The 26575-nt window shown below is 43.7% G+C and overlaps 21 non-coding genes across 21 annotated transcripts; 7 read left to right on the top strand and 14 right to left on the bottom strand.

Moving 5' to 3' along the window:
- Nucleotides 1-1552: 1552 nt before the first annotated feature.
- On the bottom strand, nt 1553-1624 carry trnap-ugg (transfer RNA proline (anticodon UGG)). The gene has a single exon. It is a non-coding gene; the product is annotated as a tRNA-Pro (tRNA).
- A 160-nt stretch (nt 1625-1784) lies between these two features.
- trnar-ccg (transfer RNA arginine (anticodon CCG)) lies at nt 1785-1857 on the top strand. Its single transcript has one exon. It is a non-coding gene; the product is annotated as a tRNA-Arg (tRNA).
- A 6470-nt stretch (nt 1858-8327) lies between these two features.
- Nucleotides 8328-8399, bottom strand: trnap-ugg (transfer RNA proline (anticodon UGG)). Its single transcript has one exon. It is a non-coding gene; the product is annotated as a tRNA-Pro (tRNA).
- Nucleotides 8400-9563: 1164 nt separating this feature from the next.
- Nucleotides 9564-9635, bottom strand: trnap-ugg (transfer RNA proline (anticodon UGG)). Its single transcript has one exon. It is a non-coding gene; the product is annotated as a tRNA-Pro (tRNA).
- Nucleotides 9636-11436: 1801 nt separating this feature from the next.
- trnap-ugg (transfer RNA proline (anticodon UGG)) lies at nt 11437-11508 on the bottom strand. Its single transcript has one exon. It is a non-coding gene; the product is annotated as a tRNA-Pro (tRNA).
- A 160-nt stretch (nt 11509-11668) lies between these two features.
- trnar-ccg (transfer RNA arginine (anticodon CCG)) lies at nt 11669-11741 on the top strand. Its single transcript has one exon. It is a non-coding gene; the product is annotated as a tRNA-Arg (tRNA).
- A 1452-nt stretch (nt 11742-13193) lies between these two features.
- On the bottom strand, nt 13194-13265 carry trnap-cgg (transfer RNA proline (anticodon CGG)). The gene has a single exon. It is a non-coding gene; the product is annotated as a tRNA-Pro (tRNA).
- A 318-nt stretch (nt 13266-13583) lies between these two features.
- On the bottom strand, nt 13584-13655 carry trnap-ugg (transfer RNA proline (anticodon UGG)). Its single transcript has one exon. It is a non-coding gene; the product is annotated as a tRNA-Pro (tRNA).
- Nucleotides 13656-13815: 160 nt separating this feature from the next.
- trnar-ccg (transfer RNA arginine (anticodon CCG)) lies at nt 13816-13888 on the top strand. Its single transcript has one exon. It is a non-coding gene; the product is annotated as a tRNA-Arg (tRNA).
- Nucleotides 13889-15350: 1462 nt separating this feature from the next.
- Nucleotides 15351-15422, bottom strand: trnap-cgg (transfer RNA proline (anticodon CGG)). The gene has a single exon. It is a non-coding gene; the product is annotated as a tRNA-Pro (tRNA).
- Nucleotides 15423-16891: 1469 nt separating this feature from the next.
- trnap-cgg (transfer RNA proline (anticodon CGG)) lies at nt 16892-16963 on the bottom strand. The gene has a single exon. It is a non-coding gene; the product is annotated as a tRNA-Pro (tRNA).
- Nucleotides 16964-18432: 1469 nt separating this feature from the next.
- On the bottom strand, nt 18433-18504 carry trnap-cgg (transfer RNA proline (anticodon CGG)). Its single transcript has one exon. It is a non-coding gene; the product is annotated as a tRNA-Pro (tRNA).
- A 318-nt stretch (nt 18505-18822) lies between these two features.
- On the bottom strand, nt 18823-18894 carry trnap-ugg (transfer RNA proline (anticodon UGG)). The gene has a single exon. It is a non-coding gene; the product is annotated as a tRNA-Pro (tRNA).
- Nucleotides 18895-19054: 160 nt separating this feature from the next.
- Nucleotides 19055-19127, top strand: trnar-ccg (transfer RNA arginine (anticodon CCG)). Its single transcript has one exon. It is a non-coding gene; the product is annotated as a tRNA-Arg (tRNA).
- A 1462-nt stretch (nt 19128-20589) lies between these two features.
- On the bottom strand, nt 20590-20661 carry trnap-cgg (transfer RNA proline (anticodon CGG)). Its single transcript has one exon. It is a non-coding gene; the product is annotated as a tRNA-Pro (tRNA).
- Nucleotides 20662-20979: 318 nt separating this feature from the next.
- trnap-ugg (transfer RNA proline (anticodon UGG)) lies at nt 20980-21051 on the bottom strand. The gene has a single exon. It is a non-coding gene; the product is annotated as a tRNA-Pro (tRNA).
- Nucleotides 21052-21211: 160 nt separating this feature from the next.
- On the top strand, nt 21212-21284 carry trnar-ccg (transfer RNA arginine (anticodon CCG)). Its single transcript has one exon. It is a non-coding gene; the product is annotated as a tRNA-Arg (tRNA).
- A 1578-nt stretch (nt 21285-22862) lies between these two features.
- Nucleotides 22863-22934, bottom strand: trnap-ugg (transfer RNA proline (anticodon UGG)). The gene has a single exon. It is a non-coding gene; the product is annotated as a tRNA-Pro (tRNA).
- A 160-nt stretch (nt 22935-23094) lies between these two features.
- Nucleotides 23095-23167, top strand: trnar-ccg (transfer RNA arginine (anticodon CCG)). Its single transcript has one exon. It is a non-coding gene; the product is annotated as a tRNA-Arg (tRNA).
- A 1462-nt stretch (nt 23168-24629) lies between these two features.
- trnap-cgg (transfer RNA proline (anticodon CGG)) lies at nt 24630-24701 on the bottom strand. The gene has a single exon. It is a non-coding gene; the product is annotated as a tRNA-Pro (tRNA).
- Nucleotides 24702-25251: 550 nt separating this feature from the next.
- Nucleotides 25252-25324, top strand: trnar-ucg (transfer RNA arginine (anticodon UCG)). Its single transcript has one exon. It is a non-coding gene; the product is annotated as a tRNA-Arg (tRNA).
- The last annotated feature ends 1251 nt before the right edge of the window (nt 25325-26575 follow it).

Below are 26575 nucleotides of genomic sequence, written 5' to 3' on the forward strand. Positions count from 1 at the left end.
AGCGAGAATCATACCCCTAGACCAACGAGCCTGACTGACAATAGATTCGGCTACTTGCGTACACTTGTAGAGTCACTGAATGCTGGCCTCTTACAGAATGGGAAGGCACTAGTTTTAATAGAAAGCGTTTGTCGTTAGGGAGCCACACTCCCTGGCAGGCAGCGATTCTGAGTTCGTTCTGTGCAAGGAAATAAGCGCTTGTCCGGGAAAAGGCCACTTCTTGCTTTTGCACTGGACCTACGACGAAGGCTTTGCGTACGAAAGCAGAGAGGCAGACTACACACAAAACAGGTGGGAAAGAGTCATGAACTTTAAATTAATCTAGTCATCGAAAAACATCATTGATACGTTTGTTTTGTCCATATAACCAAAATGGCTGTGTAATTGGAGAAAAACACATGGAACAGAAATGGCGGGCTCTAAATGTAAACAGCCGCATATAGGCTATGCCGTAGGCTTGACTTTGAACTAAAAGGCATCAGCCTCCCACCTAGAGAGGCTGTTACTAGGGCGTGCTTGTTGCGCTTGCTCTAAGCCGATGCTGCAAAAAGTCAATGAAAAGTTGTTCAAAGAAACTCCACAGAACAACAAGTATACCCGTGCTTAGCGTTTCTGCAAAAGAGCCACGGTAATTCAGTTAAGAGCGATTTAAAATGCTTTGAATCCCACTACAGCATCTACAGACCTGCGAAAAAAGTTCAATTTTGCCAAAGCATCAGCCTCTGATGCTGCAGAACGTGACGTCAAGTACTATGTGGGTTGCAGTAAATGGCCAGACTATGAAGTTGTTGATAAAGAAAAGTAAATGCTTTGGCGGGGGCTGAGAGGTGGGGAGGACAACATGGCTAACTCCTCCATAATCAGATTGCCCTTCGGGTGATTTTTGGGCAACTCACTGAGTCTCAGCTCCAGAGAGAACTTCAGCAAGTCTAGTTTCTGACTGACTCATTCAAGCGGGCTTGAGCTTCTGAATGAGCTTTCTTCTCCGTCAGAATAAGCTTTCTTATCTGTCAACTTCTAAGGGAAAACAATGCCTTTCATACACCAAGAAGAGCACAATTTGTTTTATCACCCAGCTTAAAAAAAGAAAAAAAAATCCTGTGGTATCACATGCAATTGCATACAGAGTCAGAGAACCCTTGAACTCATACTAAAGGTGAGAGGGCTCGTCCGGGATTTGAAGCCGGGATCTCTAGCACCCGAAGCGAGAATCATACCCCTAGACCAACGAGCCTGACTGACAATAGATTAGGCTACTTGCGTACACTTGTAGAGTCACTGAATGCTGGCCTCTTACAGAATGGGAAGGCACTAGTTTTAATAGAAAGCGTTTGTCGTTAGGGAGCCACACTCCCTGGCAGGCAGCGATTCTGAGTTCGTTCTGTGCAAGGAAATAAGCGCTTGTCATCTGGCTGAATCTTGGCTATGTTGTAGTACAGATGAACACAAGCAGTAGTAAGGGTTTCAAAAACATGACAGTTTTGAGTTTGGCTCAGTGCTGCAAAAGGAAGGATCCAACCTTGTTGCTCTCGCTGCTTGGTCTGAAATCCCCGGGCTCGTCCGGGATTTGAACCCGGGACCTCTCGCACCCAAAGCGAGATTCATACCCCTAGACCAACGAGCCTCTTTTACATTAAGTCTTTCGGGAGGGCGCCACAAATTCAGTGAAGCCCATCTCAAAGACGGAACACGACCTGGCGTCGAGATACGAAAGTGTAGTTGTTTGAGCTTTAGAAACCCCTTGAAGCCAAATTACTGATTAAAGGAAAAAGTACTCCAGACAAGGCCCAGTGGCCTAATGGATAAGGCATCAGCCTCCGGAGCTGGAGATTGTGAGTTCAAGTCCCACCTGGGTCGTCTTTAATGGGCTATATTTAAGTTGGATGTTCGACAAATTCAAGGATGGTTTGTTCAAAGCAATAATGACCGCAAGATCTGAGTTAGCATAGAACGGACAAACTTCGGCTGAAATTACACAAAGCACTGTGCGCAAGAGGCCCAGTGGCCTAAGGGGAAAAGGCCACTTCTTGCTTTTGCACTGGACCTACGACGAAGGCTTTGCGTACGAAAGCAGAGAGGCAGACTGCACACAAAACAGGTGGGAAAGAGTCATGAACTTTAAATTAATCTAGTCATCGAAAAACATCATTGATACGTTTGTTTTGTCCATATAACCAAAATGGCTGTGTAATTGGAGAAAAACACATGGAACAGAAATGGCGGGCTCTAAATGTAAACAGCCGCATATAGGCTATGCCGTAGGCTTGACTTTGAACTAAAAGGCATCAGCCTCCCACCTAGGGAGGCTGTTACCAGGGCGTGCTTGTTGCGCTTGCTCTAAGCCGATGCTGCAAAAAGTCAATGAAAAGTTGTTCAAAGAAACTCCACAGAACAACAAGTATACCCGTGCTTAGCGTTTCTGCAAAAGAGCCACGGTAATTCAGTTAACAGCGATTTAAAATGCTTTGAATCCCACTACAGCATCTACAGACCTGCAAAAAAAGTTCAATTTTGCCAAAGCATCAGCCTCTGATGCTGCAGAACGTGACGTCAAGTACTACACTGCAAAAACTCAAAATCTTGCCAAGTATATTTTTCTAATTTCTAGTCAAAATATCTCATCACACTTAATATAAGACAAAATCACCTAAAGACCAAGATTTAAGTGAGCTAGAGGAGCTTGTTTTTAGACACTGCATCTTGAATATCTTGTTAAGTGAAACTGTCTTAAAAATATCTTGTTTTGAGTCATATCTCAGATGAAACAAGCTTTTTTGACATGTCATAAGCTGCTGTGTTATTTGTAAAAGATGAATCGTCTTGTTTCAAGGAACAGACTTGACTTGAATTGAGACAACAAATCTGCTTTATTGAAAACTGCAGGTCAACATGCCCAACTCACAACAACTCACAATGACATATATTGACAGCAAAAAAAATGTAATTTATTTACGTATAAACAACTTTACCGACGTACAAATTTGTATGTATTCCTATTTAACTTATGCATATTAAAATCGTGGGTTTGACTCTATTGCATTAAATTGTCTTATCAATTAAATTTTCAGTCGCATTTATTAATGGTTTAATGTTACTCCCCATATGGAAAAGATTTGCTAAAAACTCCTGTGATTCTTATATGTTCCAACAGAATATTGTAAGGGACATATACGCTGCAAAAACCACATAATGTTTTAAACATTTAAACTACACACACAAGCACACATTTTAATTACAAAAATATTTTATTAGAATGTGTTTTACAATATACAGTTGGATATTTCACATATCAATATTTTTCATTTTAAATCCTGCATCACCAGATTTAATTTTCATTTGTGACAATTTCTCTAAACTTTATCACAGTACTACTATGGTATACAACAGTTCTATTCTTAACCTACAAACATAAAACTTTCCTAAATGTTGAAGTGATTCTTATGCGTATCACTCTAAAAAATAATTCAGTGGCTTAGTAAATATCACAGTAATAATTAACTTTATTAACTAAAATCTCTGAATATCATTTACTTGATAGTTTGAGTTGAACATAGCCTACCGAAATAATTGACTAAAACTCCAACAATAAATTTTGTCTGAAATTTACAGTTATATTTAAGTTTGAAGTTTTTCACTAAAATAATTTAGTATTTGACTAACCAATTATTTATTTAAAATACACTGAGCTAATATATTTGTGAAATTTCCATCACAATATTTGAGAATGGATAATTAAACTAATCTGTTTCAAGAACCACAAATATTACTTAAATAAAATCAATATTATTAATATTTAACAAGCATAAGAAATTGATTAAGTTTACTCATATTTTACTGTCTATGATTACAACCATAGATATCTATGATTACAACAACGCACCCCTCCCCCACCCTCTGACGTCACGACAACTCGACGGTTGAGTCGAGTGAGCGGCGCGCGCGCTGTTTGAACTCTCTCCAGTGCAGAACAGTTCTCCTCTCCTCAGCCTCGCATAATTGGTGCATTTCCTCTGTGGAATTCAGGTGTGTATGTTTTATTTTATCTGTATAATCATTAATGTGCTTTAAATAATTTTATTTAATGCGAAGGAACATACAGAGACTCAATGTTAATACAGAGACGCAATGTTACTCACCTCAAACGAGTGTCGACTCGCGCCTGCCTTTTCGCGTGATTGTAAGGCCTTGCATATAAAACACACGACTATATTCTTAAAGATAATGAATATAACTAATTTGGATGATAAAATGTCCTCAGAACTGTGCACTGTTTGTTTATTGGCAGGTTGAGGAGTCAGTCGCGTCGCAGCATCTTTCGGCTGTGAGTGACGCAGGACGGCGGTGTAAAGTTAGAGGTTCCCCCGCAGAGGCGAGTCCATCTCCGGCACGCGAACCAGCGCTGATCCGTTGGATACTGGATAACAGACCGGTTGATTACACTTGAATTACTTTAATGTTTAGGCCTAAATGTTTAATTTTTACTTCGAAATGTTTCTTACATGAGTTTAGATGTAGGCAATATTGCATACGTGTTAAAAATAGTATAAAATATATGCTGTTTTGCTGTAATGTTAGGCTACTAATCGACAATAAAGGCCAATGTCATGTAGTTATACCGGTGGTTGTATGGAATATTTTTACAAAGGTTTAGAGGAAATAAAAAAGTTAATATTACTGCCATATAAACACAGTTTATATTACTCATAAATATTTGTTTTTAAATGTTTCCCCGTAATTATTTCTACTCATGTTTATTTGTGAATGTACCAAATGCAGTTACTCAGATCTATTTAATTTGTTTTACTAACATTTACTCAGTTAATACAGTGTAAGTAATTGCTTTCACTGCTTCAAAATCTAATCAATATTCTAAGTTTAAAAATGTTTCACCAAAAAAATGAGTAAATCATATTAAATGTTTTTAGAGTGCATCACCACCAGAGTTCATGTCATATATACAAAAACATATTCCAGCCAATTTTAATCACTGTTCTAGAAACATATTTGACTCAGCTTTGTTCATTTGCAATAATATGTTATTATTTTGTTCACAAACAACAGGCCCAGACAGTTCACAATTAATACACGATTTTACAATATCATTGCTTTTCAACTGCTCTTTCAAATCCTGTAGAAAAATTAACAGTCTTCATAAAGATCAGTGATATTCTGACAGTAATCCTCTAACCGGCATCTGCACTGTACAATTTAAAGGGATACTCCACTTTAAAATGAAAATTTTCATCATATACTCACCCTCATGTTGTTTTAATCCTTAATGAATTTCTTTCTTCTGCTGAACAGAAAGGAAGATATTTAGAAGAATATCAGTAACCAGACAGTTTCTGGTCTCATTCACTTTCATAGTATATTTTTTTCCTACTATGAAAGTCAATGAGACCAGAAACTGTCTGGTTACTGATATTCTTCTAAATATCTTCCTTTCTGTTCAGCAGAAGAAAGAAATTCATTAAGGATTAAAACAACATGAGGGTGAGTATATGATGAAAGAATTTTCTTTTTAAAGTGGAGTATCCCTTTAAGAATCTGCCAACTGCATATAAGTGAATCAGATGTTGATCATCGAAACATGAAATCTGTACGAAACACATAAACAAATGACACAAAATGTGTATGAATTCTATATGACTTTAATTTGACTAGCATATAATTCAATATAAGAAATTTAAATGATTTATATATGAATTTTATATGAGTTTTATATATTTCGAGTAATACCATACACATTTGCATACTTTTGTCATGTAAAACTCATATATATCGTGAAACACAAAAGGCGTTTTTCTCCTATAGACCCATAATACACTAAAACACAACATAAATTCACAAAAGACATTAATTTTATTAGCTTGGTGTAATCCAAATCTTTAGAATCCATGTGTTGTTTGCAAGAAACAGATCCAAATTCAGCCCTTCATCCAGTGATCTTCATAATTTCTCTCAGCAGAGACCGTAAACGCCAAATCCCCGCTCGTGGTGAATTCAAATTCAAAAATTGCGCCCGAAGCGTTACGACACGTTTTACGGCACTGATATTAGACGCTCATTGGCTCTCGCATGTTTCGTCACAGATAGCGACATGCCGTGTTTAATTGGTGTACTACATTTGAAAAGGAGAATCGCGCGCGCCTTCAGAGAGCGAACAGCGAACCGAAACCGGATTAGTGTTTTCATGGATTAATAAATTAAATTCTGCTCTGTAACGTTACCTCATACAAATATATTATATAGCCTACTGCCAGAGAGGACTGCGACACATCGTCCTGTGAACGACTTTTGGTACTGGTTTTGACATTTTCTCACTAAATAAATTATTGCGATTAAACGTGTAACGTTATGTCTGTTGTTTTTCTTAATAATTGTAACATTAGTTACATAGTTTTAAGAAATGGTTAGGTGTAGGGGTAGGATTAGTGGCTCAAACTATATTTAGATGCTTTATTGTTAATAAAACTGCCATTTCCCTACACATTATGTTCATTATGTTTTATCCTTTTAATATTGTCTATAAAATGGGTATGTTTAGGTGTGGGAGTAGGGTAAAGGGATCTTACATTTATAATCTATAAAATGTTCTACTATGTTTTCATAATGCAGTTCCATAAATACTGTGAGCCAAAATGTTGAGAAAAATTAAGCTGTTTCCCTTTTATGCAGTCCTCTGGGACTTTTTGCTGTTTAAAAAACAAAACAAAAAAAAAATAGTTAAATGCAAGTCTATTTTTCACTTTTTCGGTCTAGTAAACAGTAGTTGATGTCTTGAATCTAGTAGGTAAAATGTCTTGAATCTAGAACAGTATTACTTTTGTTGAGCTTACAATAAGGTAAATACACTTGAGATGATGACAGGATGGTAAATTATGGCTTATTATGGCAAAAAAGCACTGCCTAATATGAGTCAGGAATACTAACTTCAAGGCATTTTGTCTCAAAATGCCCATTTCCAATCTTATTTCAAGTTGGTGGTGACTTAAATCTAGAACAGTGTAACAATTATAGAACTAAAAATTAGTTAAATACACTTGAAACAAACAGGATGACAAAAGAAAATGCTACTTTTGAGGGGAAAATACTATTTTTGAGCATGACAAGCTTATTATGAGACATAAAACATCACAATACTAGTAAAATATAGCTAAAAATGAGTTTTCCCAGCTAATTTCAAGATCACTCATATCTTTTAAGGCTTAAATATAATGTCTTATTTCAAGAAATCTTACCAAGAGAATTTTCACTTGTTCCATTGGCAGATTTTTTTGCTTATTACAAGCAAAAATATCTTGTATTAATTTTTTTTTGCTTATTTTTGGAGTGGCCTTTTTTCCAGTGTATGTGGGTTGCAGTAAATGGCCAGACTATGAAGTTGTTGATAAAGAAAAGTAAATGCTTTGGCGGGGGCTGAGAGGTGGGGAGGACAACATGGCTAACTCCTCCATAATCAGATTGCCCTTCGGGTGATTTTTGGGCAACTCACTGAGTCTCAGCTCCAGAGAGAACTTCAGCAAGTCTAGTTTCTGACTGACTCATTCAAGCGGGATTGAGCTTCTGAATGAGCTTTCTTCTCCGTCAGAATGAGCTTTCTTCTCTGTCAACTTCTAAGGGAAAACAATGCCTTTCATACACCAAGAAGAGCACAATTTGTTTTATCACCCAGCTTAAAAAAAAAAAAAAATCCTGTGGTATCACATGCAATTGCATACAGAGTCAGAGAACCCTTGAACTCATACTAAAGGTGAGAGGGCTCGTCCGGGAAAAGGCCACTTCTTGCTTTTGCACTGGACCTACGACGAAGGCTTTGCGTACGAAAGCAGAGAGGCAGACTACACACAAAACAGGTGGGAAAGAGTCATGAACTTTAAATTAATCTAGTCATCGCTAAACATCATTGATACGTTTGTTTTGTCCATATAACCAAAATGGCTGTGTAATTGGAGAAAAATACATGGAACAGAAATGGCGGGCTCTAAATGTAAACAGCTGCATATAGGCTATGCCGTAGGCTTGACTTTGAACTAAAAGGCATCAGCCTCCCACCTAGGGAGGCTGTTACTAGGGCGTGCTTGTTGCGCTTTTTCTAAGCCGATGCTGCAAAAAGTCAATGCAAAGTTGTTCAAAGAAGATGGGGCTACTTGCGTACACTTGTACAGTCACCGAACGCTGGCTTCAAACAGAATGAGCAGGCACTAGTTTTGATAAGAGCGTTTGTCGTTAGGGAGCCGTACTCTCTGGCAGGCAGCGATTCAGAGTACGTTCTGTGCAAGAAATAAACGCTTGTCATCTGACTGGCTGCTTGTTCTGAATCTGCTGGGCTCGTCCGGGATTTGAACCCAGGACCTGTCGCACCCAAAGCGAGAATCATACCCCTAGACCAACGAGCCTGACTGACAATAGATTCGACTACTTGCGTACACTTGTAGAGTCACTGAATGCTGGCCTCTTACAGAATGGGAAGGCACTAGTTCCCACTGGCGGGCTCTAAATGTAAACAGCCGCATATAGGCTATGCCGTAGGCTTGACTTTGAACTAAAAGGCACCAGCCTCCCACCTAGGGAGGCTGTTACTAGGACGTGCTTGTTGCGCTTGCTCTAAGCCGATGCTGCAAAAAGTAAATGAAAAGTTGTTCAAAGAAACTCCACAGAACAACAAGTATACCCGTTCTTAGCGTTTCTGCAAAAGAGCCACGGTAATTCAGTTAAGAGCGATTTAAAATGCTTTGAATCCCACTACAGCATCTACAGACCGGCGAAAAAAGTTCAATTTTGCCAAAGCATCAGCCTCTGATGCTGCAGAACGTGACGTCAAGTACTATGTGGGTTGCAGTAAATGGCCAGACTATGAAGTGGGTGATAAAGAAAAGTAAATGCTTTGGCGGGGCTGAGAGGTGGGGAGGACAACATGGCTAACTCCTCCATAATCAGATTGCCCTTCGGGTGATTTTTGGGCAACTCACTGAGTCTCAGCTCCAGAGAGAACTTCAGCAAGTCTAGTTTCTGACTACCTCATTCAAGCGGGCTTGAGCTTCTGAATGAGCTTTCTTCTCCGTCAGAATGAGCTTTCTTCTCTGTCAACTTCTAAGGGAAAACAATGCCTTTCATACACCAAGAAGAGCACAATTTGTTTTATCACCCAGCTTAAAAAAAGAAAAAAAAATCCTGTGGTATCACATGCAATTGCATACAGAGTCAGAGAACCCTTGAACTCATACTGAAGGTGAGAGGGCTCGTCCGGGATTTGAAGCCGGGATCTCTGCGTACACTTGTAGAGTCACTGAATGCTGGCCTCTTACAGAATGGGAAGGCACTAGTTTTAATAGAAAGCGTTTGTCGTTAGGGAGCCACACTCCCTGGCAGGCAGCGATTCTGAGTTCGTTCTTTGCAAGGAAATAAGCGCTTGTCATCTGGCTGAATCTTGGCTATGTTGTAGTACAGATGAACACAAGCAGTAGTAAGGGTTTCAAAAACATGACAGTTTTGAGTTTGGCTCAGTGCTGCAAAAGGAAGGATCCAACCTTGTTACTCTAGCTGCTTGGTCTGAAATCCCCGGGCTCATCCGGGATTTGAACCCGGGACCTCTCGCACCCAAAGCGAGAATCATACCCCTAGACCAACGAGCCTCTTTTACATTAAGTCTTTCGGGAGGGCGCCACAAATTCAGTGAAGCCCATCTCAAAGACGGAACACGACCTGGCGTCGAGATACGAAAGTGTAGCTGTTTGAGCGTTAGAAACCCCTTGAAGCCAAATTACTGATCAAAGGAAAAAGAACTCCAGACAAGGCCCAGTGGCCTAATGGATAAGGCATCAGCCTCCGGAGCTGGAGATTGTGAGTTCAAGTCCCAGCTGGGTCGTCTTTAATGGGCTATATTTAAGTTGGATGTTCGACAAATTCAAGGATGGTTTGTTCAAAGCAATAATGACCGCAAGATCTGAGTTAGCATAGAACGGACAAACTTCGGATAGCTGTGGTGGGGTTTTGTGTGCGTCAGACTGTCAGTGAATCATTCTTGCCTGCCCGTGCATGTGCCCTTTCAGGCTGAAATTACACAAAGCACTGTGCGCAAGAGGCCCAGTGGCCTAAGGGGAAAAGGCCACTTCTTGCTTTTGCACTGGACCTACGACGAAGGCTTTGCGTACGAAAGCAGAGAGGCAGACTACACACAAAACAGGTGGGAAAGAGTCATGAACTTTAAATTAATCTAGTCATCGAAAAACATCATTGATACGTTTGTTTTGTCCATATAACCAAAATGGCTGTGTAATTGGAGAAAAACACATGGAACAGAAATGGCGGGCTCTAAATGTAAACAGCCGCGTATAGGCTATGCCGTAGGCTTGACTTTGAACTAAAAGGCATCAGCCTCCCACCTAGGGAGGCTGTTACTAGGGCGTGCTTGTTGCGCTTGCTCTAAGCCGATGCTGCAAAAAGTCAATGAAAAGTTGTTCAAAGAAACTCCACAGAACAACAAGTATACCCGTGCTTAGCGTTTCTGCTCAAAGAGCAAAGGTAATTCAGTTAAGAGCGATTTAAAATGCTTTGAATCCCACTACAGCATCTACAGACCTGCGAAAAAAGTTCAATTTTGCCAAAGCATCAGCCTCTGATGCTGCAGAACGTGACGTCAAGTACTATGTGGGTTGCAGTAAATGGCCAGACTATGAAGTTGTTGATAAAGAAAAGTAAATGCTTTGGCGGGGGCTGAGAGGTGGGGAGGACAACATGGCTAACTCCTCCATAATCAGATTGCCCTTCGGGTGATTTTTGGGCAACTCACTGACTCTCAGCTCCAGAGAGAACTTCAGCAAGTCTAGTTTCTGACTGACTCATTCAAGCGGGCTTGAGCTTCTGAATGAGCTTTCTTCTCCGTCAGAATGAGCTTTCTTCTCTGTCAACTTCTAAGGGAAAACAATGCCTTTCATACACCAAGAAGAGCACAATTTGTTTTATCACCCAGCTTAAAAAAAAGAAAAAAAAATCCTGTGGTATCACATGCAATTGCATACAGAGTCAGAGAACCCTTGAACTCATACTAAAGGTGAGAGGGATCGCCCGGGATTTGAAGCCGGGATCTCTAGCACCCGAAGCGAGAATCATACCACTAGACCAACGAGCCTGCCTGACGCTGGATGGGGCTACTTGCGTACACTTGTACAGTCACCGAACGCTGGCCTCAAACAGAATGAGCAGGGACTAGTTTTAATAAGAGCGTTTGTCGTTAGGGAGCCGTACTCTCTGGCAGGCAGCGATTCAGAGTACATTCTGTGCAGGAAATAAACGCTTGTCATCTGACTGTGTTGTAGTACAGATGAACACAAGCAGTAGTAAGGGTTTCAAAAACATGACAGTTTTGAGTTTGGCTCAGTGCTGCAAAAGGAAGGATCCAACCTTGTTGCTCTAGCTGCTTGGTCTGAAATCCCCGGGCTCGTCCGGGATTTGAACCCGGGACCTCTCGCACCCAAAGCGAGAATCATACCCCTAGACCAACGAGCCTCTTTTACATTAAGTCTTTCGGGAGGGCGCCACAAATTCAGTGAAGCCCATCTCAAAGACGGAACACGACCCGGCGTCGAGATACGAAAGTGTAGCTGTTTGAGCGTTAGAAACCCTTTGAAGCCAAATTACAGATCAAAGGAAAAAGAACTCCAGACAAGGCCCAGTGGCCTAATGGATAAGGCATCAGCCTCCGGAGCTGGAGATTGTGAGTTCAAGTCCCACCTGGGTTGCTTTAATGGGCTATATTTAAGTTGGATGTTCGACAAATTCAAGGATGGTTTGTTCAAAGCAATAATAACCGCAAGATCTGAGTTAGCATAGAACGGACAAACTTCGGATAGCTGTGGTGGGGTTTTGTGTGCGTCAGACTGTCAGTGAATCAGTCTTGCCTGCCCGTGCATGTGCCCTTTCAGGCTGAAATTACACAAAGCACTGTGCGCAAGAGGCCCAGTGGCCTAAGGGGAAAAGGCCACTTCTTGCTTTTGCACTGGACCTACGACGAAGGCTTTGCGTACGAAAGCAGAGAGGCAGACTACACACAAAACAGGTGGGAAAGAGTCATGAACTTTAAATTAATCTAGTCATCGAAAAACATCATTGATACGTTTGTTTTGTCCATATAACCAAAATGGCTGTGTAATTGGAGAAAAACACATGGAACAGAAATGGCGGGCTCTAAATGTAAACAGCCGCATATAGGCTATGCCGTAGGCTTGACTTTGAACTAAAAGGCATCAGCCCTCCACCTAGGGAGGCTGTTACTAGGGCGTGCTTGTTGCGTTTGCTCTAAGCCGATGCTGCAAAAAGTCAATGAAAAGTTGTTCAAAGAAACTCCACAGAACAACAAGTATACCCGTGCTTAGCGTTTCTGCAAAAGAGCCACGGTAATTCAGTTAAGAGCTATTTAAAATGCTTTGAATCCCACTACAGCATCTACAGACCTGCGAAAAAAGTTCAATTTTGCCAAAGCATCAGCCTCTGATGCTGCAGAACGTGACGTCAAGTACTATGTGGGTTGCAGTAAATGGCCAGACTATGAAGTTGTTGATAAAGAAAAGTAAATGCTTTGGCGGGGGCTGAGAGGTGGGGAGGACAACATGGCTAACTCCTCCATAATCAGATTGCCCTTCGGGTGATTTTTGGGCAACTCACTGAGTCTCAGCTCCAGAGAGAACTTCAGCAAGTCTAGTTTCTGACTGACTCATTCAAGCGGGCTTGAGCTTCTGAATGAGCTTACTTCTCCGTCAGAATGAGCTTTCTTCTCTGTCAACTTCTAAGGGAAAACAATGCCTTTCATACACCAAGAAGAGCACAATTTGTTTTATCACCCAGCTTAAAAAAAGAAAAAAAAAATCCTGTGGTATCACATGCAATTGCATACAGAGTCAGAGAACCCTTGAACTCATACTAAAGGTGAGAGGGCTCGTCCGGGATTTGAAGCCGAGATCTCTAGCACCCGAAGCGAGAATCATACCACTAGACCGCCTGACGCGGGATGGGGCTACTTGCGTACACTTGTACAGTCACCGAACGCTGGCCTCAAACAGAATGAGCAGGGACTAGGTTTAATAAGAGCGTTTGTCGTTAGGGAGCCGTACTCTCTGGCAGGCAGCGATTCAGAGTACATTCTGTGCAGGAAATAAACGCTTGTCATCTGACTGGCTGCTTGTTCTGAAACTGCTGGGCTCGTCCGGGATTTGAACCCGGGACCTCTCGCACCCGAAGCGAGAATCATACCCCTAGACCAACGAGCCTGACTGACAATAGATTCGGCTACTTGCGTACAGTTGTAGAGTCACTGAATGCTGGCCTCTTACAGAATGGGAAGGCACTAGTTTTAATAGAAAGCGTTTGTCGTTAGGGAGCCACACTCCCTGGCAGGCAGCGATTCTGAGTTCGTTCTGTGCAAGGAAATAAGCGCTTGTCATCTGGCTGAATCTTGGCTATGTTGTAGTACAGATGAACACAAGCAGTAGTAAGGGTTTCAAAAACATGACAGTTTTGAGTTTGGCTCAGTGCTGCAAAAGGAAGGATCCAACCTTGTTGCTCTAGCTGCTTGGTCTGAAATCCCCGGGCTCGTCCGGGATTTGAACCCGGGACCTCTCGCACCCAAAGCGAGAATCATACCCCTAGACCAACGAGCCTCTTTTACATTAAGTCTTTCGGGAGGGCGCCACAAATTCAGTGAAGCCCATCTCAAAGACGGAACACGACCTGGCGTCGAGATACGAAAGTGTAGCTGTTTGAGCGTTAGAAACCCCTTGAAGCCAAATTACTGATCAAAGGAAAAAGAACTCCAGACAAGGCCCAGTGGCCTAATGGATAAGGCATCAGCCTCCGGAGCTGGAGATTGTGGGTTCAAGTCCCACCTGGGTCGTCTTTAATGGGCTATATTTAAGTTGGATGTTCGACAAATTCAAGGATGGTTTGTTCAAAGCAATAATGACCGCAAGATCTGAGTTAGCATAGAACGGACAAACTTCGGATAGCTGTGGTGGGGTTTTGTGTGCGTCAGACTGTCAGTGAATCATTCTTGCCTGCCCGTGCATGTGCCCTTTCAGGCTGAAATTACACAAAGCACTGTGCGCAAGAGGCCCAGTGGCCTAAGGGGAAAAGGCCACTTCTTGCTTTTGCACTGGACCTACGACGAAGGCTTTGCGTACGAAAGCAGAGAGGCAGACTACACACAAAACAGGTGGGAAAGAGTCATGAACTTTAAATTAATCTAGTCATCGAAAAACATCATTGATACGTTTGTTTTGTCCATATAACCAAAATGGCTGTGTAATTGGAGCAAAACACATGGAACAGAAATGGCGGGCTGTAAATGTAAACAGCCGCATATAGGCTATGCCGTAGGCTTGATTTTGAACTAAAAGGCATCAGCCTCCCACCTAGGGAGGCTGTTACTAGGGCGTGCTTGTTGCGCTTGCTCTAAGCCGATGCTGCAAAAAGTCAATGAAAAGTTGTTCAAAGAAACTCCACAGAACAACATGTATACCCGTGCTTAGCGTTTCTGCAAAAGAGCCACGGTAATTCAGTTAAGAGCGATTTAAAATGCTTTGAATCCCACTACAGCATCTACAGACCTGCGAAAAAAGTTCAATTTTGCCAAAGCATCAGCCTCTGATGCTGCAGAACGTGACGTCAAGTACTATGTGGGTTGCAGTAAATGGCCAGACTATGAAGTTGTTGATAAAGAAAAGTAAATGCTTTGGCGGGGGCTGAGAGGTGGGGAGGACAACATGGCTAACTCCTCCATAATCAGATTGCCCTTCGGGTGATTTTTGGGCAACTCACTGAGTCTCAGCTCCAGAGAGAACTTCAGCAAGTCTAGTTTCTGACTGACTCATTCAAGCGGGCTTGAGCTTCTGAATGAGCTTTCTTCTCCGTCAGAATGAGCTTTCTTCTCTGTCAACTTCTAAGGGAAAACAATGCCTTTCATACACCAAGAAGAGCACAATTTGTTTTATCACCCAGCTTAAAAAAAGAAAAAAAAAATCCTGTGGTATCATATGCAATTGCATACAGAGTCAGAGAACCCTTGAACTCATACTAAAGGTGAGAGGGCTCGTCCGGGATTTGAAGCCGGGATCTCTAGTACCCGAAGCGAGAAACATACCACTAGACCAACGAGCCTGCCTGACGCTGGATGGGGCTACTTGCGTACACTTGTACAGTCACCGAACGCTGGCCTCAAACAGAATGAGAGGGGACTAGTTTTAATAAGAGCGTTTGTCGTTAGGGAGCCGTACTCTCTGGCAGGCAGCGATTCAGAGTACATTCTGTGCAGGAAATAAACGCTTGTCATCTGACTGGCTGCTTGTTCTGAAACTGCTGGGCTCGTCCGGGATTTGAACCCAGGACCTCTCGCACCCGAAGCGAGAATCATACCCCTAGACCAACGAGCCTGACTGACAATAGATTCGGCTACTTGCGTACAGTTGTAGAGTCACTGAATGCTGGCCTCTTACAGAATGGGAAGGCACTAGTTTTAATAGAAAGCGTTTGTCGTTAGGGAGCCACACTCCCTGGCAGGCAGCGATTCTGAGTTCGTTCTATGCAAGGAAATAAGCGCTTGTCATCTGGCTGAATCTTTCAGGCTGAAATTACACAAAGCACTGTGCGCAAGAGGCCCAGTGGCCTAAGGGGAAAAGGCCACTTCTTGCTTTTGCACTGGACCTACGACGAAGGCTTTGCGTACGAAAGCAGAGAGGCAGACTACACACAAAACAGGTGGGAAAGAGTCATGAACTTTAAATTAATCTAGTCATCGAAAAACATCATTGATACGTTTGTTTTGTCCATATAACCAAAATGGCTGTGTAATTGGAGAAAAACACATGGAACAGAAATGGCGGGCTCTAAATGTAAACAGCCGCATATAGGCTATGCCGTAGGCTTGACTTTGAACTAAAAGGCATCAGCCTCCCACCTAGGGAGGCTGTTACTAGGGCGTGCTTGTTGCGCTTGCTCTAAGCCGATGCTGCAAAAAGTCAATGAAAAGTTATTCAAAGAAACTCCACAGAACAACAAGTATACCCGTGTTTAGCGTTTCTGCAAAAGAGCCACGGTAATTCAGTTAAGAGCGATTTAAAATGCTTTGAATCCCACTACAGCATCTACAGACCTGCGAAAAAAGTTCAATTTTGCCAAAGCATCAGCCTCTGATGCTGCAGAACGTGACGTCAAGTACTATGTGGGTTGCAGTAAATGGCCAGACTATGAAGTTGTTGATAAAGAAAAGTAAATGCTTTGGCGGGGGCTGAGAGGTGGGGAGGACAACATGGCTAACTCCTCCATAATCAGATTGCCCTTCGGGTGATTTTTGGGCAACTCACTGAGTCTCAGCTCCAGAGAGAACTTCAGCAAGTCTAGTTTCTGACTGACTCATTCAAGCGGGCTTGAGCTTCTGAATGAGCTTTCTTCTCCGTCAGAATGAGCTTTCTTCTCTGTCAACTTCTAAGGGAAAACAATGCCTTTCATACACCAAGAAGAGCACAATTTGTTTTATCACCCAGCTTAAAAAAAGAAAAAAAAAATCCTGTGGTATCATATGCAATTGCATACAGAGTCAGAGAACCCTTGAACTCATACTAAAGGTGAGAGGGCTCGTCCGGGATTTGAAGCCGGGATCTCTAGTACCCGAAGCGAGAAACATACCACTAGACCAACGAGCCTGCCTGACGCTGGATGGGGCTACTTGCGTACACTTGTACAGTCACCGAACGCTGGCCTCAAACAGAATGAGAGGGGACTAGTTTTAATAAGAGCGTTTGTCGTTAGGGAGCCGTACTCTCTGGCAGGCAGCGATTCAGAGTACATTCTGTGCAGGAAATAAACGCTTGTCATCTGACTGGCTGCTTGTTCTGAAACTGCTGGGCTCGTCCGGGATTTGAACCCAGGACCTCTCGCACCCGAAGCGAGAATCATACCCCTAGACCAACGAGCCTGACTGACAATAGATTCGGCTACTTGCGTACAGTTGTAGAGTCACTGAATGCTGGCCTCTTACAGAATGGGAAGGCACTAGTTTTAATAGAAAGCGTTTGTCGTTAGGGAGCCACACTCCCTGGCAGGCAGCGATTCTGAGTTCGTTCTATGCAAGGAAATAAGCGCTTGTCATCTGGCTGAATCTTTCAGGCTGAAATTACACAAAGCACTGTGCGCAAGAGGCCCAGTGGCCTAAGGGGAAAAGGCCACTTCTTGCTTTTGCACTGGACCTACGACGAAGGCTTTGCGTACGAAAGCAGAGAGGCAGACTACACACAAAACAGGTGGGAAAGAGTCATGAACTTTAAATTAATCTAGTCATCGAAAAACATCATTGATACGTTTGTTTTGTCCATATAACCAAAATGGCTGTGTAATTGGAGAAAAACACATGGAACAGAAATGGCGGGCTCTAAATGTAAACAGCCGCATATAGGCTATGCCGTAGGCTTGACTTTGAACTAAAAGGCATCAGCCTCCCACCTAGGGAGGCTGTTACTAGGGCGTGCTTGTTGCGCTTGCTCTAAGCCGATGCTGCAAAAAGTCAATGAAAAGTTATTCAAAGAAACTCCACAGAACAACAAGTATACCCGTGTTTAGCGTTTCTGCAAAAGAGCCACGGTAATTCAGTTAAGAGCGATTTAAAATGCTTTGAATCCCACTACAGCATCTACAGACCTGCGAAAAAAGTTCAATTTTGCCAAAGCATCAGCCTCTGATGCTGCAGAACGTGACGTCAAGTACTATGTGGGTTGCAGTAAATGGCCAGACTATGAAGTTGTTGATAAAGAAAAGTAAATGCTTTGGCAAGGGCTGAGAGGTGGGGAGGACAACATGGCTAACTCCTCCATAATCAGATTGCCCTTCGGGTGATTTTTGGGCAACTCACTGAGTCTCAGCTCCAGAGAGAACTTCAGCAAGTCTAGTTTCTGACTGACTCATTCAAGCGGGCTTGAGCTTCTGAATGAGCTTTCTTCTCCGTCAGAATGAGCTTTCTTCTCTGTCAACTTCTAAGGGAAAACAATGCCTTTCATACACCAAGAAGAGCACAATTTGTTTTATCACCCAGCTTAAAAAAAGAAAAAAAAAATCCTGTGGTATCACATGCAATTGCATACAGAGTCAGAGAACCCTTGAACTCATACTAAAGGTGAGAGGGCTCGTCCGGGATTTGAAGCCGGGATCTCTAGCACCCGAAGCGAGAATCATACCACTAGACCAACGAGCCTGCCTGACGCTGGATGGGGCTACTTGCGTACACTTGTACAGTCACCGAACGCTGGCCTCAAACAGAATGAGCAGGGACTAGTTTTAATAAGAGCGTTTGTCGTTAGGGAGCCGTACTCTCTGGCAGGCAGCGATTCAGAGTACATTCTGTGCAGGAAATAAACGCTTGTCATCTGACTGGCTGCTTGTTCTGAAACTGCTGGACTCGTCCGGGATTTGAACCCGGGACCTCTCGCACCCGAAGCGAGAATCATACCCCTAGACCAACGAGCCTGACTGACAATAGATTCGGCTACTTGCGTACAGTTGTAGTGTCACTGAATGCTGGCCTCTTACAGAATGGGAAGGCACTAGTTTTAATAGAAAGCGTTTGTCGTTAGGGAGCCACACTCCCTGGCAGGCAGCGATTCTGAGTTCGTTCTGTGCAAGGAAATAAGCGCTTGTCATCTGGCTGAATCTTGGCTATGTTGTAGTACAGATGAACACAAGCAGTAGTAAGGGTTTCAAAAACATGACAGTTTTGAGTTTGGCTCAGTGCTGCAAAAGGAAGGATCCAACCTTGTTGCTCTAGCTGCTTGGTCTGAAATCCCCGGGCTCGTCCGGGATTTGAACCCGGGACCTCTCGCACCCAAAGCGAGAATCATACCCCTAGACCAACGAGCCTCTTTTACATTAAATCTTTCGGGAGGGCGCCACAAATTCAGTGAAGCCCATCTCAAAGACGGAACACGACCTGGCGTCGAGATACGAAAGTGTAGCTGTTTGAGCGTTAGAAACCCCTTGAAGCCAAATTACTGATCAAAGGAAAAAGAACTCCAGACAAGGCCCAGTGGCCTAATGGATAAGGCATCAGCCTCCGGAGCTGGAGATTGTGAGTTCAAGTCCCACCTGGGTCGTCTTTAATGGGCTATATTTAAGTTGGATGTTCGACAAATTCAAGGATGGTTTGTTCAAAGCAATAATGACCGCAAGATCTGAGTTAGCATAGAACGGACAAACTTCGGATAGCTGTGGTGGGGTTTTGTGTGCGTCAGACTGTCAGTGAATCATTCTTGCCTGCCCGTGCATGTGCCCTTTCAGGCTGAAATTACACAAAGCACTGTGCGCAAGAGGCCCAGTGGCCTAAGGGGAAAAGGCCACATCTTGCTTTTGCACTGGACCTACGACGAAGGCTTTGCGTACGAAAGCAGAGAGGCAGACTACACACAAAACAGGTGGGAAAGAGTCATGAACTTTAAATTAATCTAGTCATCGAAAAACATCATTGATACGTTTGTTTTGTCCATATAACCAAAATGGCTGTGTAATTGGAGAAAAACACATGGAACAGAAATGGCGGGCTCTAAATTTAAACAGCCGCATATAGGCTATGCCGTAGGCTTGACTTTGAACTAAAAGGCATCAGCCCTCCACCTAGGTAGGCTGTTACTAGGGCGTGCTTGTTGCGCTTGCTCTAAGCCGATGCTGCAAAAAGTCAATGAAAAGTTGTTCAAAGAAACTCCACAGAACAACAAGTATACCCGTGCTTAGCGTTTCTGCAAAAGAGCCACGGTAATTCAGTTAAGAGCGATTTAAAATGCTTTGAATCCCACTACAGCATCTACAGACCTGCGAAAAAAGTTCAATTTTGCCAAAGCATCAGCCTCTGATGCTGCAGAACGTGACGTCAAGTACTATGTGGGTTGCAGTAAATGGCCAGACTATGAAGTTGTTGATAAAGAAAAGTAAATGCTTTGGCGGGGGCTGAGAGGTGGGGAGGACAACATGGCTAACTCCTCCATAATCAGATTGCCCTTCGGGTGATTTTTGGGCAACTCACTGAGTCTCAGCTCCAGAGAGAACTTCAGCAAGTCTAGTTTCTGACTGACTCATTCAAGCGGGCTTGAGCTTCTGAATGAGCTTTCTTCTCCGTCAGAATGAGCTTTCTTCTCTGTCAACTTCTAAGGGAAAACAATGCCTTTCATACACCAAGAAGAGCACAATTTGTTTTATCACCCAGCTTAAAAAAAGAAAAAAAAAATCCTGTGGTATCACATGCAATTGCATACAGAGTCAGAGAACCCTTGAACTCATACTAAAGGTGAGAGGGCTCGTCCGGGATTTGAAGCCGGGATCTCTAGCACCCGAAGCGAGAATCATACCACTAGACCAACGAGCCTGCCTGACGCTGGATGGGGCTACTTGCGTACACTTGTACAGTCACCGAACGCTGGCCTCAAACAGAATGAGCAGGGACTAGTTTTAATAAGAGCGTTTGTCGTTAGGGAGCCGTACTCTCTGGCAGGCAGCGATTCAGAGTACATTCTGTGCAGGAAATAAACGCTTGTCATCTGACTGGCTGCTTGTTCTGAAACTGCTGGGCTCGTCCGGGATTTGAACCCGGGACCTCTCGCACCCGAAGCGAGAATCATACCCCTAGACCAACGAGCCTGACTGACAATAGATTCGGCTACTTGCGTACAGTTGTAGTGTCACTGAATGCTGGCCTCTTACAGAATGGGAAGGCACTAGTTTTAATAGAAAGCGTTTGTCGTTAGGGAGCCACACTCCCTGGCAGGCAGCGATTCTGAGTTCGTTCTGTGCAAGGAAATAAGCGCTTGTCATCTGGCTGAATCTTGGCTATGTTGTAGTACAGATGAACACAAGCAGTAGTAAGGGTTTCAAAAACATGACAGTTTTGAGTTTGGCTCAGTGCTGCAAAAGGAAGGATCCAACCTTGTTGCTCTAGCTGCTTGGTCTGAAATCCCCGGGCTCGTCCGGGATTTGAACCCGGGACCTCTCGCACCCAAAGCGAGAATCATACCCCTAGACCAACGAGCCTCTTTTACATTAAATCTTTCGGGAGGGCGCCACAAATTCAGTGATGCCCATCTCAAAGACGGAACACGACCTGGCGTCGAGATACGAAAGTGTAGCTGTTTGAGCGTTAGAAACCCCTTGAAGCCAAATTACTGATCAAAGGAAAAAGAACTCCAGACAAGGCCCAGTGGCCTAATGGATAAGGCATCAGCCTCCGGAGCTGGAGATTGTGAGTTCAAGTCCCACCTGGGTCGTCTTTAATGGGCTGTATTTAAGTTGGATGTTCGACAAATTCAAGGATGGTTTGTTCAAAGCAATAATGACCGCAAGATCTGAGTTAGCATAGAACGGACAAACTTCGGATAGCTGTGGTGGGGTTTTGTGTGCGTCAGACTGTCAGTGAATCATTCTTGCCTGCCCGTGCATGTGCCCTTTCAGGCTGAAATTACACAAAGCACTGTGCGCAAGAGGCCCAGTGGCCTAAGGGGAAAAGGCCACATCTTGCTTTTGCACTGGACCTACGACGAAGGCTTTGCGTACGAAAGCAGAGAGGCAGACTACACACAAAACAGGTGGGAAAGAGTCATGAACTTTAAATTAATCTAGTCATCGAAAAACATCATTGATACGTTTGTTTTGTCCATATAACCAAAATGGCTGTGTAATTGGAGAAAAACACATGGAACAGAAATGGCGGGCTCTAAATTTAAACAGCCGCATATAGGCTATGCCGTAGGCTTGACTTTGAACTAAAAGGCATCAGCCCTCCACCTAGGTAGGCTGTTACTAGGGCGTGCTTGTTGCGCTTGCTCTAAGCCGATGCTGCAAAAAGTCAATGAAAAGTTGTTCAAAGAAACTCCACAGAACAACAAGTATACCCGTGCTTAGCGTTTCTGCAAAAGAGCCACGGTAATTCAGTTAAGAGCGATTTAAAATGCTTTGAATCCCACTACAGCATCTACAGACCTGCGAAAAAAGTTCAATTTTGCCAAAGCATCAGCCTCTGATGCTGCAGAACGTGACGTCAAGTACTATGTGGGTTGCAGTAAATGGCCAGACTATGAAGTTGTTGATAAAGAAAAGTAAATGCTTTGGCGGGGGCTGAGAGGTGGGGAGGACAACATGGCTAACTCCTCCATAATCAGATTGCCCTTCGGGTGATTTTTGGGCAACTCACTGAGTCTCAGCTCCAGAGAGAACTTCAGCAAGTCTAGTTTCTGACTGACTCATTCAAGCGGGCTTGAGCTTCTGAATGAGCTTTCTTCTCCGTCAGAATGAGCTTTCTTCTCTGTCAACTTCTAAGGGAAAACAATGCCTTTCATACACCAAGAAGAGCACAATTTGTTTTATCACCCAGCTTAAAAAAAGAAAAAAAAAATCCTGTGGTATCACATGCAATTGCATACAGAGTCAGAGAACCCTTGAACTCATACTAAAGGTGAGAGGGCTCGTCCGGGATTTGAAGCCGGGATCTCTAGTACCCGAAGCGAGAAACATACCACTAGACCAACGAGCCTGCCTGACGCTGGATGGGGCTACTTGCGTACACTTGTACAGTCACCGAACGCTGGCCTCAAACAGAATGAGAGGGGACTAGTTTTAATAAGAGCGTTTGTCGTTAGGGAGCCGTACTCTCTCGCAGGCAACGATTCAGAGTACATTCTGTGCAAGGAAATAAGCGCTTGTCATCTGGCTGAATCTTGGCTATGTTGTAGTACAGATGAACACAAGCAGTAGTAAGGGTTTCAAAAACATGACAGTTTTGAGTTTGGCTCAGTGCTGCAAAAGGAAGGATCCAACCTTGTTGCTCTAGCTGCTTGGTCTGAAATCCCCGGCTCGTCCGGGATTTGAACCCGGGACCTCTCGCACCCAATGCGAGAATCATACCCCTAGACCAACGAGCCTCTTTTACCTTAAGTCTTTCGGGAGGGCGCCACAAATTCAGTGAAGCCCATCTCAAAGACGGAACACGACCTGGCGTCGAGATACGAAAGTGTAGCTGTTTGAGCGTTAGAAACCCCTTGAAGCCAAATTACTGATCAAAGGAAAAAGAACTCCAGACAAGGCCCAGTGGCCTAATGGATAAGGCATCAGCCTCCGGAGCTGGAGATTGTGAGTTCAAGTCCCACCTGGGTCGTCTTTAATGGGCTATATTTAAGTTGGATGTTCGACAAATTCAAGGATGGTTTGTTCAAAGCAATAATGACCGCAAGATCTGAGTTAGCATAGAACGGACAAACTTCGGATAGCTGTGGTGGGGTTTTGTGTGCGTCAGACTGTCAGTGAATCATTCTTGCCTGCCCGTGCATGTGCCCTTTCAGGCTGAAATTACACAAAGCACTGTGCGCAAGAGGCCCAGTGGCCTAAGGGGAAAAGGCCACTTCTTGCTTTTGCACTGGACCTACGACGAAGGCTTTGCGTACGAAAGCAGAGAGGCAGACTACACACAAAACAGGTGGGAAAGAGTCATGAACTTTAAATTAATCTAGTCATCGAAAAACATCATTGATACGTTTGTTTTGTCCATATAACCAAAATGGCTGTGTAATTGGAGAAAAACACATGGAACAGAAATGGCGGGCTCTAAATGTAAACAGCCGCAAATAGGCTATGCCGTAGGCTTGACTTTGAACTAAAAGGCATCAGCCTCCCACCTAGGGAGGCTGTTACTAGGGCGTGCTTGTTGCGCTTGCTCTAAGCCGATGCTGCAAAAAGTCAATGAAAAGTTGTTCAAAGAAACTCCACAGAACAACAAGTATACCCGTGTTTAGCGTTTCTGCAAAACCGCCACGGTAATTCAGTTAAGAGCGATTTAAAATGCTTTGAATCCCACTACAGCATCTACAGACCTGCGAAAAAAGTTCAATTTTGCCAAAGCATCAGCCTCTGATGCTGCAGAACGTGACGTCAAGTACTATGTGGGTTGCAGTAAATGGCCAGACTATGAAGTTGTTGATAAAGAAAAGTAAATGCTTTGGCAGGGGCTGAGAGGTGGGGAGGACAACATGGCTAACTCCTCCATAATCAGATTGCCCTTCGGGTGATTTTTGGGCAACTCACTGAGTCTCAGCTCCAGAGAGAACTTCAGCAAGTCTAGTTTCTGACGGACTCATTCAAGCGGGCTTGAGCTTCTGAATGAGCTTTCTTCTCCGTCAGAATGAGCTTTCTTCTCTGTCAACTTCTAAGGGAAAACAATGCCTTTCATACACCAAGAAGAGCACAATTTGTTTTATCACCCAGCTTAAAAAAAGAAAAAAAAAATCCTGTGGTATCACATGCAATTGCATACAGAGTCAGAGAACCCTTGAACTCATACTAAAGGTGAGAGGGCTCGTCCGGGATTTGAAGCCGGGATCTCTAGCACCCGAAGCGAGAATCATACCACTAGACCAACGAGCCTGCCTGATGCTGGATGGGGCTACTTGCGTACACTTGTACAGTCACCGAACGCTGGCCTCAAACAGAATGAGCAGGGACTAGTTTTAATAAGAGCGTTTGTCGTTAGGGAGCTGTACTCTCTGGCAGGCAGCGATTCAGAGTACATTCTGTGCAGGAAATAAACGCTTGTCATCTGACTGGCTGCTTGTTCTGAAACTGCTGGGCTCGTCCGGGATTTGAACCCGGGATCTCTCGCACCCGAAGCGAGAATCATACCCCTAGACCAACGAGCCTGACTGACAATAGATTCGGCTACTTGCGTACAGTTGTAGAGTCACTGAATGCTGGCCTCTTACAGAATGGGAAGGCACTAGTTTTAATAGAAAGCGTTTGTCGTTAGGGAGCCACACTCCCTGGCAGGCAGCGATTCTGAGTTCGTTCTGTGCAAGGAAATAAGCGCTTGTCATCTGGCTGAATCTTGGCTATGTTGTAGTACAGATGAACACAAGCAGTAGTAAGGGTTTCAAAAACATGACAGTTTTGAGTTTGGCTCAGTGCTGCAAAAGGAAGGATCCAACCTTGTTGCTCTAGCTGCTTGGTCTGAAATCCCCGGGCTCGTCCGTTATTTGAACCCGGGACCTCTCGCACCCAAACCGAGAATCATACCCCTAGACCAACGAGCCTCTTTTACATTAAGTCTTTCGGGAGGGCGCCACAAATTCAGTGAAGCCCATCTCAAAGACGGAACACGACCTGGCGTCGAGATACGAAAGTGTAGCTGTTTGAGCGTTAGAAACCCCTTGAAGCCAAATTACTGATCAAAGGAAAAAGAACTCCAGACAAGGCCCAGTGGCCTAATGGATAAGGCATCAGCCTTCGGAGCTGGAGATTGTGAGTTCAAGTCCCACCTGGGTCGTCTTTAATGGGCTATATTTAAGTTGGATGTTCGACAAATTCAAGGATGGTTTGTTCAAAGCAATAATGACCGCAAGATCTGAGTTAGCATAGAACGGACAAACTTCGAATAGCTGTGGTGGGGTTTTGTGTGCATCAGACTGTCAGTGAATCATTCTTGCCTGCCCGTGCATGTGCCCTTTCAGGCTGAAATTACACAAAGCACTGTGCGCAAGAGGCCCAGTGGCCTAAGGGGAAAAGGCCACTTCTTGCTTTTGCACTGGACCTACGACGAAGGCTTTGCGTACGAAAGCAGAGAGGCAGACTGCACACAAAACAGGTGGGAAAGAGTCATGAACTTTAAATTAATCTAGTCATCGAAAAACATCATTCATACGTTTGTTTTGTCCATATAACCAAAATGGCTGTGTAATTGGAGAAAAACACATGGAACAGAAATGGCGGGCTCTAAATGTAAACAGCCGCATATAGGCTATGCCGTAGGCTTGACTTTGAACTAAAAGGCATCAGCCTCCCACCTAGGGAGGCTGTTACTAGGGCGTGCTTGTTGCGCTTGCTCTAAGCTGATGCTGCAAAAAGTCAATGAAAAGTTGTTCAAAGAAACTCCACAGAACAACAAGTATACCCGTGCTTAGCGTTTCTGCAAAAGAGCCACGGTAATTCAGTTAAGAGCGATTTAAAATGCTTTGAATCCCACTACAGCATCTACAGACCTGCGAAAAAAGTTCAATTTTGCCAAAGCATCAGCCTCTGATGCTGCAGAACGTGACGTCAAGTACTATGTGGGTTGCAGTAAATGGCCAGACTATGAAGTTGTTGATAAAGAAAAGTAAATGCTTTGGCGGGGGCTGAGAGGTGGGGAGGACAACATGGCTAACTCCTCCATAATCAGATTGCCCTTCGGGTGATTTTTGGGCAACTCACTGAGTCTCAGCTCCAGAGAGAACTTCAGCAAGTCTAGTTTCTGACTGACTCATTCAAGCGGGCTTGAGCTTCTGAATGAGCTTTCTTCTCCGTCAGAATGAGCTTTCTTCTCTGTCAACTTCTAAGGGAAAACAATGCCTTTCATACACCAAGAAGAGCACAATTTGTTTTATCACCCAGCTTAAAAAAAGCAAAAAAAAATCCTCTGGTATCACATACAATTGCATACAGAGTCAGAGAACCCTTGAACTCATACTAAAGGTGAGAGGGCTCGTCCGGGATTTGAAGCCGGGATCTCTAGCACCCGAAGCGAGAATCATACCCCTAG

Source organism: Siphateles boraxobius, unplaced genomic scaffold (genome assembly GCF_051911475.1).
Source record: "Siphateles boraxobius isolate OS27281-9 unplaced genomic scaffold, OSU_SipBor_1 25, whole genome shotgun sequence".
Taxonomy (NCBI): Eukaryota; Metazoa; Chordata; class Actinopteri; order Cypriniformes; family Leuciscidae; genus Siphateles; species Siphateles boraxobius.